This window comes from Rhincodon typus, unplaced genomic scaffold, assembly GCF_021869965.1.
Source record: "Rhincodon typus isolate 14 unplaced genomic scaffold, sRhiTyp1.1 hic_rhity00003614, whole genome shotgun sequence".
Classification (NCBI taxonomy): domain Eukaryota; kingdom Metazoa; phylum Chordata; class Chondrichthyes; order Orectolobiformes; family Rhincodontidae; genus Rhincodon; species Rhincodon typus.
Window position 1 is genome coordinate 3,434 of NW_025969252.1, and position 12,538 is coordinate 15,971.

The 12,538-nt window shown below is 40.9% G+C and overlaps 1 long non-coding RNA gene across 1 annotated transcript; it reads right to left on the bottom strand.

Annotated features, from left to right (window-relative positions):
- Nucleotides 1-254: 254 nt before the first annotated feature.
- Nucleotides 255-3,923, bottom strand: LOC125481797. The gene is made up of 3 exons (XR_007261459.1): nucleotides 3,800-3,923; nucleotides 2,674-2,781; nucleotides 255-1,109 (listed from the first exon to the last, which is right to left on the bottom strand). It is a non-coding gene; the product is annotated as an uncharacterized LOC125481797 (long non-coding RNA).
- Nucleotides 3,924-12,538: the final 8,615 nt, after the last annotated feature.

Here is a 12,538-nt window from a genome sequence, read left to right on the forward strand (position 1 = left end):
CAATCCTCATCCATCTTTTCTACTATCAAAAAACTCAATCAAATTAATTAAACATGATTTTTACTAATCAAATCCACATTGAAAACAAAAAATGCTGGAAATCACAGCAGGTCAAGCAGCATCAGCAGAGAAAGAGCAAGCTAACGTTCAAGTCTAGATGACTCTTCACAGCCCTGATGGAGGGATCTAGACTCGAAACATTAATTGCTCTCTCTCCATGAATGCTGCTTGACCCACTGTGATTTCCAGCATTTTTTGTTTTCAGTACAGATTCCAGCATCTGCAGTACTTTGCTCCTCAACAAATCCTTAGTTGTTCTCCATTTTAAGTCTATACTTGTTCAAGTGGCTGTTAAGTTTCGCCGGACTACTCTCCAAAAGCTTGTAATGCCATCAACATTAAATCAGGCTAGCCTGTAAGTGCCAGGTTTATCATTCTTTCCTTTTTTGAGCGAAGATGTAACATTTGCTGTTCTCCAGTCCTCTGGCATCATTGAAGGAAGTATGGAAGATTGCAGCCAGCACCTCCGCAATTTCTGCCCTTATTTTTTTCAGCTATCTAGGTACATCTCATCTAGACCAGGTAACCAAATCCAGCCTTTCAAATACATCTTCAATTTTATCCCATCCAATATTCTGACAATATCCTCATTTACTATAGTTTTAGCAAAGACATACGACCTGGATTCGTTCAGAGATCAACTTTGTAGAAAGTGGCAGACTTTTAGATTCAACCAAACATCTCAATGCTAAAAGAAAAAACAAATCACCTCTCTAACCACTGATTCTGAGCATCCTTCCTACTACAGACCAACTGAAAATAAAAGCTACTCTAATAATGCCTGCCCATGACAGGTAGTTCTACAATCCAGGATTAAAACTGTACAGATTCAAGTTTTGAAATATAATGGATACTCACCAGCTTTGAAACTAAGCTCATCATGCTCTTGCCCTTCATAATCATACAATGCTCGCACTCTGACTTCTGAGCCTGAATGGTCTTCTTCAAAAGGATTGTCACCATTTGTTTCATTGCAGTTGAAGGGATTGTTTGTTTCATCATCTGACCATTCTGTGGTGTAAGTCTGGCTCTTCACATAGCTGCTAACACTGAATTCCAAAGTATAAAAAGTTACTACTGTTGTAATTAAATTACTAATCTTCTGAAGACTGTACTTCTCCCAGATCAATCGAAATGGACTTTTAAAAATTAGATCAGTGTCCATACATGCTAATTTTGATCCAGACTAAACGGAGGATGGGGTAACGTAATGGCGCTCCAACATCAGCAATAGACAAGCTGAGAATGATCTCACATTCTAACTCCTGCTATACTCACAGGCAAGGGTGGTCAGACTTTATCATGTGGAAGTGAACACTCAACAGAAACGACTAAGAAAGTAAGGAGGATTACCCTGGCCATTTTTGAGTAGCTGGTTTCACGGCTTGGAGTAGGTTTCCAGACTCCCACATGTGCAAACTGTTAATCACAGGATAGATTTTGAAGGGGGCGCACCACGGGTTGACTAGAATGATATTGGGATATACAGTAACAATTTGTGATGATAGTTGTACAAACCTGGCCTTTTAATGCCTTGAGGTTTGAAGGCTGGGTTGGTGATCTAATTGAGGTCATTAAAATGAGAAAGGGATCGAACAGAATAAATACAGTTTTAGTGTCATTAACATTTGTCTGGTGGAGGGATCCAGAATAAGAAATCACAATCTTAAAGTTAAGATTTAGGTCATTTAGGAGTGAAATCAGTCAGTACTTTTTCCACCCAAAGGCTCATGGAAAACTCACCCCTCCAATAAGCTGTGGATGCTAGGGCAATTTTAGTTTTCAAGCCTGAAATAACTAAGTAATTGTGCTGATGGATGTGGAATGAAGGTGGATAAATTAAAAGTTGAGGTACAAATCGGCTGTGATCTATTACAACAGTGAACAGATTTGAGAGACCAAACAACCTACTCCTAAATCCTACGTATTCATGTGAAGAACAGGACTTCAACAATGTAGTGAGACGGTAACTAACTGAGCTAATGAATAACGATGGGGGTGGGGGAGAAAAAATTAAAATAGGAAAATAAAAACCACATTTTTAAATGCTCTGATTGATTCCAATATCAAGCTAGGTTTTTAAAATGAAAACAAAAAAATCAAGAGAAGCCATTTGTGGTGAAACATGCCCAATAATGAGTATTAAGGCAACATTCTTCCATTCTTCAAATCTAGTGATGAGTACAAAGACAGCAGTAATTCTTGCCCTCTCTTCCCACCAAGCTGACTGAAGTTTCTAAAAGAAAACTGAAAGTTTCAAGTTTTTATTTTCACATTCAGCATGCAAACACACAATGATTATTCAAATTCAAGGAAGTGACAGATTTCACAAGGTTAGAAAAGCTAAAGGAATTAAGATAATTTTGAAAACATTAAATAGTTCAACATTAATAGAGAAAAAAAAACACAAGCAGGTAAGTGTAAAGATAGTAAATCTGTAAGTAAAAATTGTTTTGAGGAAAGAAAGGTATATTTAGAGCTCTTTGGAACATTGAGTCACACTGCACAAATCCATGCATTATTTAGTACATTGATTGTGTGGCACCTAGATAAAGGAAACACGAAGCAACAGCATGAAATCATGAAACTCATCAAAAGCAATCTTTCACCAACTTTTTGGTTAACGTGTTCTCCTTCTCATTGACAGGTTTGCCATTCTCCTCTTCCTCAAATGGATTGCAACTGGAACGTATCGAGTTAGTGGAACTCCGGACACTAAGACTGCCATTTAGGAAATAACATCATTAACAGCATGCTCTTTATACAATTAAATTCAATCAATATTATGTTTCATCAGCTGATATAAATGAAATTAGTTATGCCATTAACCGACTTCATAAATCATGTTTGTTAAAAAAAAATTTTGCTGTACTTTGTCTAAAGACAAAATGGTTTACCTGAACAACATAGGGCATCCTGTAATAACAGCAAAATGTCTTGCTGATTAATACAAATCTGAAAATTAGGTTTGCTCCTGCAGCCTGAAAAAAAATCTCTGGCAGCAAAAGTTTGGTATTCTGGGTTCAAAAGTTTTATTTGCATCACACATTTTAATCAAACTTCAGCTATTAAAACAAACTTTTCTCAATTTCTTTAAAAAAATGTGTGATCCACCACCAAGTGATTTCAATGTAAATTTTGTGCGACTCCATTTCAACCAGCATGGCCTTGTTCACAGCAGGAAACTCGCTGGATGTTTCTGAGTGTGGTGCCTATGATTTTCCAAGCCACATATACTGGTGAAGGGCCTTTATTTGCTAAGTTTGATTCAGGCACCAACAGCAATCCTGCACCAGTCAAAAAACTGTTCATTATTTGAAAACTCTGGCTAGTCAAGCAATATACCATGACTTTTGAAATTGTAGATTTCAGCAGACTAGCAATTTTAATAATGAATTGACAGAACCATTTGTGGCAAAATTAAACAGAACTATAAAATCTCCAATTTAAATTTTGACTGCAAGTTGTACAGAAATGAATCTCAAAATTACCAATAAAATAACAAATAAGAACTGAAGCATGAATCTTCATTGCAAAATAATCAGGTTCTGTTTAATTCTGCTGGGCTAGACTGAAACAATTAGACCTCATTATAAAACTCTATTCATAAGCACTGCATAATTTGATTAAAAATAAAACCTCATGTTTAATTATGAAATGACTGCTCTGTCAGGTGAATGCCCTTTGTTATTTGTCTCCTGTAAAAGTGGCAATAATCTCGAAATTTTGAATCTCTTACCTGTTAGCTTTGGAAGATTGGGATGCTTGATCACCTGTCTGACTGATACTAGTTAATGTCACGCCATCCCCGGTCTTTTTAGGTTTCTCCCTCCTACTAAGTGTACGATTGAGGTCTGCACACCATTCCTGTTTATTTACGGAAAAGAGTATAAGAAAAACAAAGAATTTTGAGGCCGCAATGTTGTTGCAGTCTTTAAGTGTTGTTTTACAAATAGTGAACATATTCAAAACTATTAAAATTAGCGGCAATTTCAACAGGTGAAAGAATACTTACTTCATCCTGATAAGTGTGAGCCAGAATAAACATCAGAACACAATGTTATAAAATGTAGTACTATCTTGGCTATTGTCATATCTCTTGTATTTTAAAATGTTAACATATTGTGTGCCACGCTGTTAAAATTTGCTACATTCAATTTAATCTTTCATATATGACTAAAAGGTATGACACACAAAAGAGAGCCTGATCCCCTCCTACAGCTCAAGCCTTCAAAAATTAGATTTTACTGGTGTTTTGGTAACCTGCTCGAATAGACAAATGTACTGGGTCAGACAATGTTGAACCATGGCAGAATGAATTGATGACTGAGTTCAAGACAGAAAGCAAAGTGGGAGTAAAGGGTAGTTATTGACAGTGACAAAAGATAGGAGTGGTGTTCCACATGGGTCAAAGGAACAAAGGTACAAATACATAAATTATTGCAAGTTGTACCACAGGTTTGCAGGGACACAAAATTCCACTCAGTAATGCCAATGGTTCCTTTTAAAAATGCTGTTCCAAATTGTTAAGATTATCGCTGTTTTAAAAGTTATTCATTAGCCAATGTTAGTAAGTGTTACAGTCCATAGTTCATTTACAGAAGATATGATCTCCAATAAAAATCCAATTTGCAAGTTCTTGGGAAAAAAACAAAGTGTAACAAATAATGCCTTTAACAGCATTAAGATATCCAAAGCACTTCATGCGAGTGTTATAATGCAAAACACGATATTCTGCCACAGAAATCTTACAGATTAAAATAATTTAGTTAAAGGGTTAGGTTTTAAGTGAATTTTAAAGAAAGAAAAGATTCATTGTGACGGTACGGTTTAGGAAAGGCTGTCGAGAGCTTAGAATCTTGTAAGCGAAGTGGTAGAAGGGGTTATCAATAGCACTTGCTTACCTGTTCACTATTGTTCAGTTTGAGTTCTGTCAGGGTCACTCACCTCCTGACCTCAATCATTCAAACATGGACAAAAGAGCTGAATTCCAGAAGTAGAGAGGGACTGTCTTTGACATCAATGCTGCATTTGCCAAATGTGGCATCCAGCAAAATTAGAGTCAAAGGGAATCAGGAGAAACTCCACTGGTTGGAGTCTTAGTTAGCATAAAAGGAATATGGGGCTGTGGTTGTTGGTGATCAGTCACCTCAGCTCAAGAACATCCTTGTAGAAGTTCCTCAGGATAGTGTCCATGCCCAACCATTTTCAGCTGCTTCAATGATCTTCCCTTCAACACAAGGTCAATAGTGTTTGTTGATAATTGCACAACGTTCAGCACTATTCGTGACTCTTCCAATACTCAAGCAGTCCATGTTCAAATGTAGCAAAACCTTGACATTATCCAAGTTTGAGCTGACAAATGACAAGAAATATCAAGAGGCTTCACTTCATCCAGGACAAAGTAGCTCATATGATTTGCACACATTCTCAAATATTCACTCCCTACACCACAAACAACAGTAGCAGCAGTGTGCACCACCTACAAGATATACTACATAAATTAAAAGCTCCTTCCAAACACAAAACCACTCACCATTTTGACTTAGAAGTATATCCTCAGTGTCACTGTGTCAAAATCCTGGAACTGCCTCCCTATAAGCATTGTGGGTCTACCTACACCAAATTGATTGCAACAGTTCAAGAAGGCAGTTTACCATCACCATGGACAACTAGTGATGAGCAATAAATGCTGACCCAGATAGTGATTTCCAAGAATGAATCAAAAAAAGGAAGAGGAGTGTATGGTCATCTGGGTCAAAGGTTGCAGACAGGTCAAGAAGAATGGGGAGATAATTTTCTTTGGTCATAATCACACAAGATCTCAAATGGATTGAAAGAACATAACTTTTACTCATCCAAGAGATTAAGAGAATGAAGGATTCTTTTTCCCCATGTAGGAAGCTGTTGACATCTGGAATTTTCTACCACAAAAAGATGGTGGGAGCTGATTCTGTAAATAACCTTCATAGAATCATACAGTACAAAAGAGGCCCTTTAACCCATCAAGTCTTAAAAGAGAATTCGGCAGGTGCTTTTTTTCTTAAATTACTCATGGGACTTGGGCGTCACTGGCTGGGCCAATGTTTATTGCCCATCCCTAACTGAGGTGGTGGTAGTGAACTGCCGTTTTGAACTGCTGCAGTCCATGTGCAATATGCAGACTCACAATGCCATTAGGGAGGGAATTCCAGAATGTTTGACCCAGTGACAGTAAAGCAACGGTGACTTATTTCTAAGTCAGAATGGTGGGTGACTTGGAGAGGAACTTGCAGGTGTGGTTGTTTCCATGTATCTGCTGCCCTTGTTCTTCTAGACGGCAATGGTTGTGGGTTTGGAAGATGCTCTTGAAGGATCTTTGGTGCAGTGCATCTTTTAGATAGTGTACACTGCAACTACTGAACGTCAGTGCTGGAGTGACTCAATGTTTATGGATGTAGTGCCAATCAAGTGGTATACTCCATCATGAGTGCTGTCAGGCTTCTTGAGTGTTGTTGGAGCTTGCATCCAGGCATGTGGGGAATATTCCATCTCTCTTCACTTTTGTCTTGTAGATGGCACAGGGCTTTGGGAAATCAGGTGGTGAATTCCTTGTCGCATTATTCCTAGCTTCCTAGCCCAGAAGCTAGTATTTATACGTGGAATCCAATTCAGTTTCTGGTCAATGGAAAACCCCAATAGTGGGGGTTTCAGTGATGGTAACACCATTGAATGCCAAGGGGCAGTGGTTTGATTTATGTTATCGGAGATATTCATTGATTGGCATTTGTGTGGCATTTATTACTTGCCAATTTTCAGCCCAAGCCTGGGTATTGTCTAGGTCTTGTTAAATTTGGACAAGGACTGCTTCAGTGTCTGAGGAGTCATGAATGTGCAGAACAATCATCAGTGAACATCTCCTACTTTTGACCTTATGATGGAGGGAAGGTCATTGATGAAGCAGCTGAAGTTGGTTGGGCCTAGGGCACTACCCTGAAAAACTCCTGCAGAGATTTCCTGGAGCTGAGATGTCTGACCTCCAACAACCATAACCATCTTCCTATGTGCCAGGTATGACTCCAACCAGCAGAGAGTTTTCCCCGATTCCATTCTTTTAGGACTTGTTGGTGCCACACTCTGTCAAATGCAGTGAAGGACTGTCACTCTCAATTTGCCTCTGGAATTCAGCTTTTCTGCCCATGTTTGAATAAGGCTGTAATGAGGTCAGGAGCTGAATGGCCTTGCTGAACTCAAACTGGGCATCACCGTGCAAGTTATTGCTGAGCAAGTGCTCCTTGTTAGCACTGTTGATGGCATTTTCCATCATTGGGTTGATGATACAGAGTAGACTGATGGGACAGTAAATGGCCAGATTTGATTTGTCCTGCTTTGTGTGTACAATTTTCCACGTTGTTGAGTAGATGGCTGTGCTGTACTATATTGGAGAAGCTTGGATAGGGGTGTGGCAAGTTCTGGAGCACAAGTCTTCAGCATTATTGCCGGAACGTTGTCAGGGTCCATAACCTGTGCAGTATTCAGGCTGAAGACTGTTGCGAATGCAACAGCCTCACCTTTTTCACTAATGTGCTAGGCTTTCACTTCAGTGAGGACAGAGATATTTGTGAAGCGCATTCATCCAGTGAGTTGTTTAATTGTCCACCACCATGCATGACTGGATGTGGCAGGACTGCAGAGCCTAGGTCTGATCCATTGGTCATGGGATCGCTAAGCTCTGTCCATCACTTGCTGCTTATGTTGTTTGGTATGTAAGTAGTCCTGTTTAGTAGCTTTACCATTGACACCTCATTTTTGTGTATTCCTGGTGTTGTCCCTGGCATGCCCTCCTACATTTTTCACTGAACCAGGGCTGAGCCTTTGGCTCAAAGGTAACGGTAGGGTGGGCGACATACCAGACCATGAGGTTACCGATTGTGTTGAAGTATGATTCTCCTGCTGCTGATGTTCAATACCTGTCCCATTTAATACTGTGATAGTGCTACACGGCTCGTTGCAATGTATTATCATAGTGAAGGTGTGGCTTCATCTCTACAAGGACTGTCTGGTGGCCACTCTTACCAATATTATAATGGACAGATGCATATGTGGCAGGCAGATTGGTGAGAATGAGGTCAAATATGTTTTCTCCCCTTGTTGGTTCTCCCATCACCTGCCCAGACCCAGTCTAGCAATGTCCTTTAGGACCCAACCAGTTTGATCAGTAGTGCTGCTACTGAGCCTCTTGGTGATGATGTAATAGCCCCAAACAACCTGGTTTACATTCCGAGCCCTTCCTGTACTCAGTGCTTCCTCCAAGTGTTGTCCAATGTGGAACAGCACAGAGCTGCCAGCCGAAGGAGGATGGTATGAGACAAACAGCAAGATTTCCTGCCCATGTTTGACCTGATGCCAGGAGCCTGTGTCCACAGTCAATATTGAGGACTCCCAAGCCAACTCCCTCCAGACTGTATATCATTGTACTGCCACCCCTGCTGAGCTGATGCTGCTGGTGGGATGGGATAGGACAAGACGTGGTGGCACAGTAGCACAGTGGTTAGCACTGCTGCCTCACAGTGCCAGGGACTCGGGTTCGATTCTAACCACAGGCGACTGATGATGTGGAGTTCGCACTTTCTCCCCTGTGTCCGTATGGGTTTCTACCAGGTGCTCCAGTTTCCTCCCACAGGCCAAAGGTGTGCAGGCTAGGTGGATTAGCCACGATAAATGCAGGGTTATGGGGGTGGTGGGAGTCTGAAGGTGGATCTGGGTCGAATGGTCTTTGGAGGGTCAGTGCAAATGCGATGGGCTGAATGGCTCTATCTGAACTGTAGGGATTCTATGATATATCCAGGTGTGGTGACGGTGGTGTATGGGACATCTGTAAGACAACTCTCTTAATATGGCGCTAGCGCTCAGATGGTAGTTATACAGCTCTTTTTGTCATTGTTTTTTTTCCAGTACCTAGGTCAATGCCAGGTAGTCCATCTCGTTTCATTTCTTTTTTGAGACATTGTAGCAATTGTTGCAACTGTGTGGTTTTCTAGGCAATTTCAGAGGGCAGTTGAGAGTCAACCACATTGCTGTGGGTCTCAAGTCACATATAGGCCACACCAGGTAAGGATAGCAGTTTCCTTCCCTAAAGGACATTAGCGAACCAGGTGTGTTATTTCAACAACACTGATCATTAGGCTCTTAATTCAAGATATTTACTGAATTCAAATTCCATGATTTTCCATGATAAGATTCAAACATGGGTGCCTAGAACTTTACATGAGTTTCTGGATTATTATTTGCAAGCTTCTAGGTTCTACGATCCTGAACTATTTTACCACCAAAAAACCTGGTGATCTTCAACATAAAACTATACAATATAGCATTTTACAGAGACTAGGAGTTCACACTTGTGTAACATGCAATTATACGCAAGCATGCTTTGTAAGCACCTTAAAGCATGCACAGCAGTAATGCTAGTTGCAATCATAGACTTGTCAAGACAGCATGCATTTTCAAATGGAAATAATATAAAAATATACATAAATCATATCTCAAAATGCACAGAAACGGTTAAAAAGCACTTGGAACTCTTACATTTGTCCCCAGATTCAGTTGTATTCAAACTTAGTGTGTCTGTTGTGTTGTAGTGACTGAGGACAGATTCAAAATTTTGTAGGATTTACATTACAGCAGGGATATCAACTATTACGCGTCTGAAGACCCCTACCCATGTTATAAGAATTCCAGAGACCCTCTACAACTTAAATATTTCTTCTGTATAAATATTTCCTCAACTGTGCTCCATGTACCATGCCACAGCTGCTACTTTCCCAAAACACAAAAAATACTGGTCCTTTATATCTATTCCATTCATTCTTACTCTCCACCCAAGCCTCAACCACTTGAATCCCTGCCTCAAAACCCCAACTCTCCACATTTGTTCCTCATACATCAGCCAGTCTCAGATCTCAGCATTTCCCCCCTACTTCAATAGTTTTATAACTAATAAACTAATAAAAGAGAAAATGCAAAGACAATTGAAAATTTTGCAACAAAATGAATTGCTGGAGTAACTGAGCAAGTCTGGCAGCACCTGTGGAAAGAAAGTGGAATTACCTTTTTGAGTCTAGTGATCCTTCTTCAGAACTGGTACCAGGTAAGTAAAGGTGCTATATACGCTGGAGGCGGGGTTAGATGGTTGGGTGACACAGTGCTAGGACAAGTGAGCAGATTGTTTAAGATAGAGAAAGAGGTGCAGAGAGAGATTGGGAGGGGGGAGGGAGGGGTGGAGGGGAGGTGCAGAGAGAGGTGCCGAGAGAGACAGAGAGAGAGAGAGAGAGAGAGGGGGGAGAGAGAGACAGAGGTGCAAAGAGAGAGAGAGCAACAGATGCAGAGACAGAGCAAGAGGGGGAGAGACAAGAGGTGCAGAGAGAGACAGAAAGGTGCAGAGAGCGAGGAGGGAGACGCAGAGAGAGGGAGGGAGGTGCAGAGAGAGGGGTGGGCAGATGGAGAGACAAGGAGGTGAAGGGGAGAGAGAGGGAGAAGTGGAGGGGAGGGGGGAGAGAGAGAGGGGGGGATGGGGGGAGAGAGAGAGAGAGAGAGAGAGAGAGAAAGAGGTGGGGAGGGAGTGGGTAGTAGAGACAGAGAGGGAGGGACAGACAGAAGTTGTGGGGGAGAGAGCCACAGCAATAGTGACAGTCACAGTTAGGGACACAAAGGGTGCAGCCTGCAGAACTCAATATTCAGTCCAATAATTTTAGAACCGCAACACCTTCTTTGATGTCCTTTACCCACCCCCAAACCCCAGGCCCTATCATGACATGGGCTGCTTTCAGCACATCCAACCAATTTTCTCCTACTTCTGATCCTACTTATCAGCTTTGCTCTTCCCCCAGCATACTGTCATCTATCCCTTTGTCTGCCTAACTGTTGTTCTCTCTCTCTCGGCTCCATATCCGCCAGTCCACTCACCATCACCTTCCCCGCCCCCATGTCTTCAACATACATACTACCTTTGCCTAGCTTCTATCAGTTTGAAGAAGGTCACTAACTCTGCATTCCCTCCACAGCTGTTAGACCTGCTGAGTTTCTCTAGAAATTTCTTTTTTTTTGTTTCAGATTTCCAGTATCTGCAGTCCTTTGTTTCACTTTAGAGGCCTGTCTTTCTTTTCTACCAAATGCTAATAGTGGTAATTATGTCAATGTGTTATTTTTGGAAACTCCTAGAAAATCCTGCATGGTTGAATTTCCAGCTGGGGCCAACACAGTCTGAACAATCAGTTCTACTAGTGACTCTCCCCTTTGCAAATCAAGAGGATTACCACAATATATTTGCATATAGGAGAAGAACGGATGACGTTAGCCACCACAGAGCAGCCATCACCCTTGAAACTGTATTACACTGTGACTAAACACTTCCAAGACAGGCCAGAAAGTGGAGGACAACGTCAAACAGTGCTGAACTTGCAGTGTTACTGGTCATAACAGTTCCCTGGTGTTGACATATTCTGCTTTTTTCCTTCCATTGACTGAAGCTCAATCTTTGACCCTAGTTTCTTGTCCCTTGCGGGTGGTGCCTGTTGTTCCATCTTCACTGACAATCATAACAAAAATGGAGCAACAATGTCCGAAGTTAAAATGAAACTGATGTACACATAGACACAGAACCCTACTGACCAATTTCAATGATTAAGGACACTTGAACAGAATGAGCTGCAGTTACTGCTGGTGACATATGGCAGTGAGGACACAGGGAGGGAGGGAGGGGTGTAAGTAAAAGAGCAACTGTCCCAATTTATGCAGAGCAGTGAGGAAACAACCATTTTGACAGCAGGGCAAATGTGGGCAAGGACAAGTTCTCAAGTAAAAATCTCAAAAACAAAAATGCTAGTTCTACATATTTGGGAAACACTTCTAACCTGTCCATCAAAGACACTTAAGCTGAAGCTTGGAGTGGAAGATTTTCTTCGCGTGTAATATTGCATGAATCTTTGCCTAACTCTCCAATAATAGCAATCTCTTTAAAAAAAAATCACCTTGAATTAAAACAAAATGGAATTTACAGAATTTGATCAATCTAATTTTATCCTTTCACTTAGAATAACATTAGAATGCTGATTTGAATGTGCAGAAATGGTTACTTGCTAAGAATATTTCATATAGGTTCTCTAGGAAATCTTAGAAAAGGTTTCAAGTACTCTGACATTTTACTCATGATGGGCATTGAATGTAACATAACATTGTTCTAAATAAATGTCCATTGACTTTGGAATGGACACAGAATCCCTCCAGTGCGGAACAAGGCCATTTAGCCCATTGAATCTGCAGTGACTTTCTGATAAGCGTCCCTCCCAGGCCAGACAACTATCCTATTCCCTTACCCCGCATTTACCATGGCTAATTCAGCTACCCTGCACAGCCCTAGTCACTACGAATAATTTAGCATGGCCAGTCCACCTAACCTGCACATCTTTTGACATGAGAAGAAACCGGAACATCTGGTGGAAAC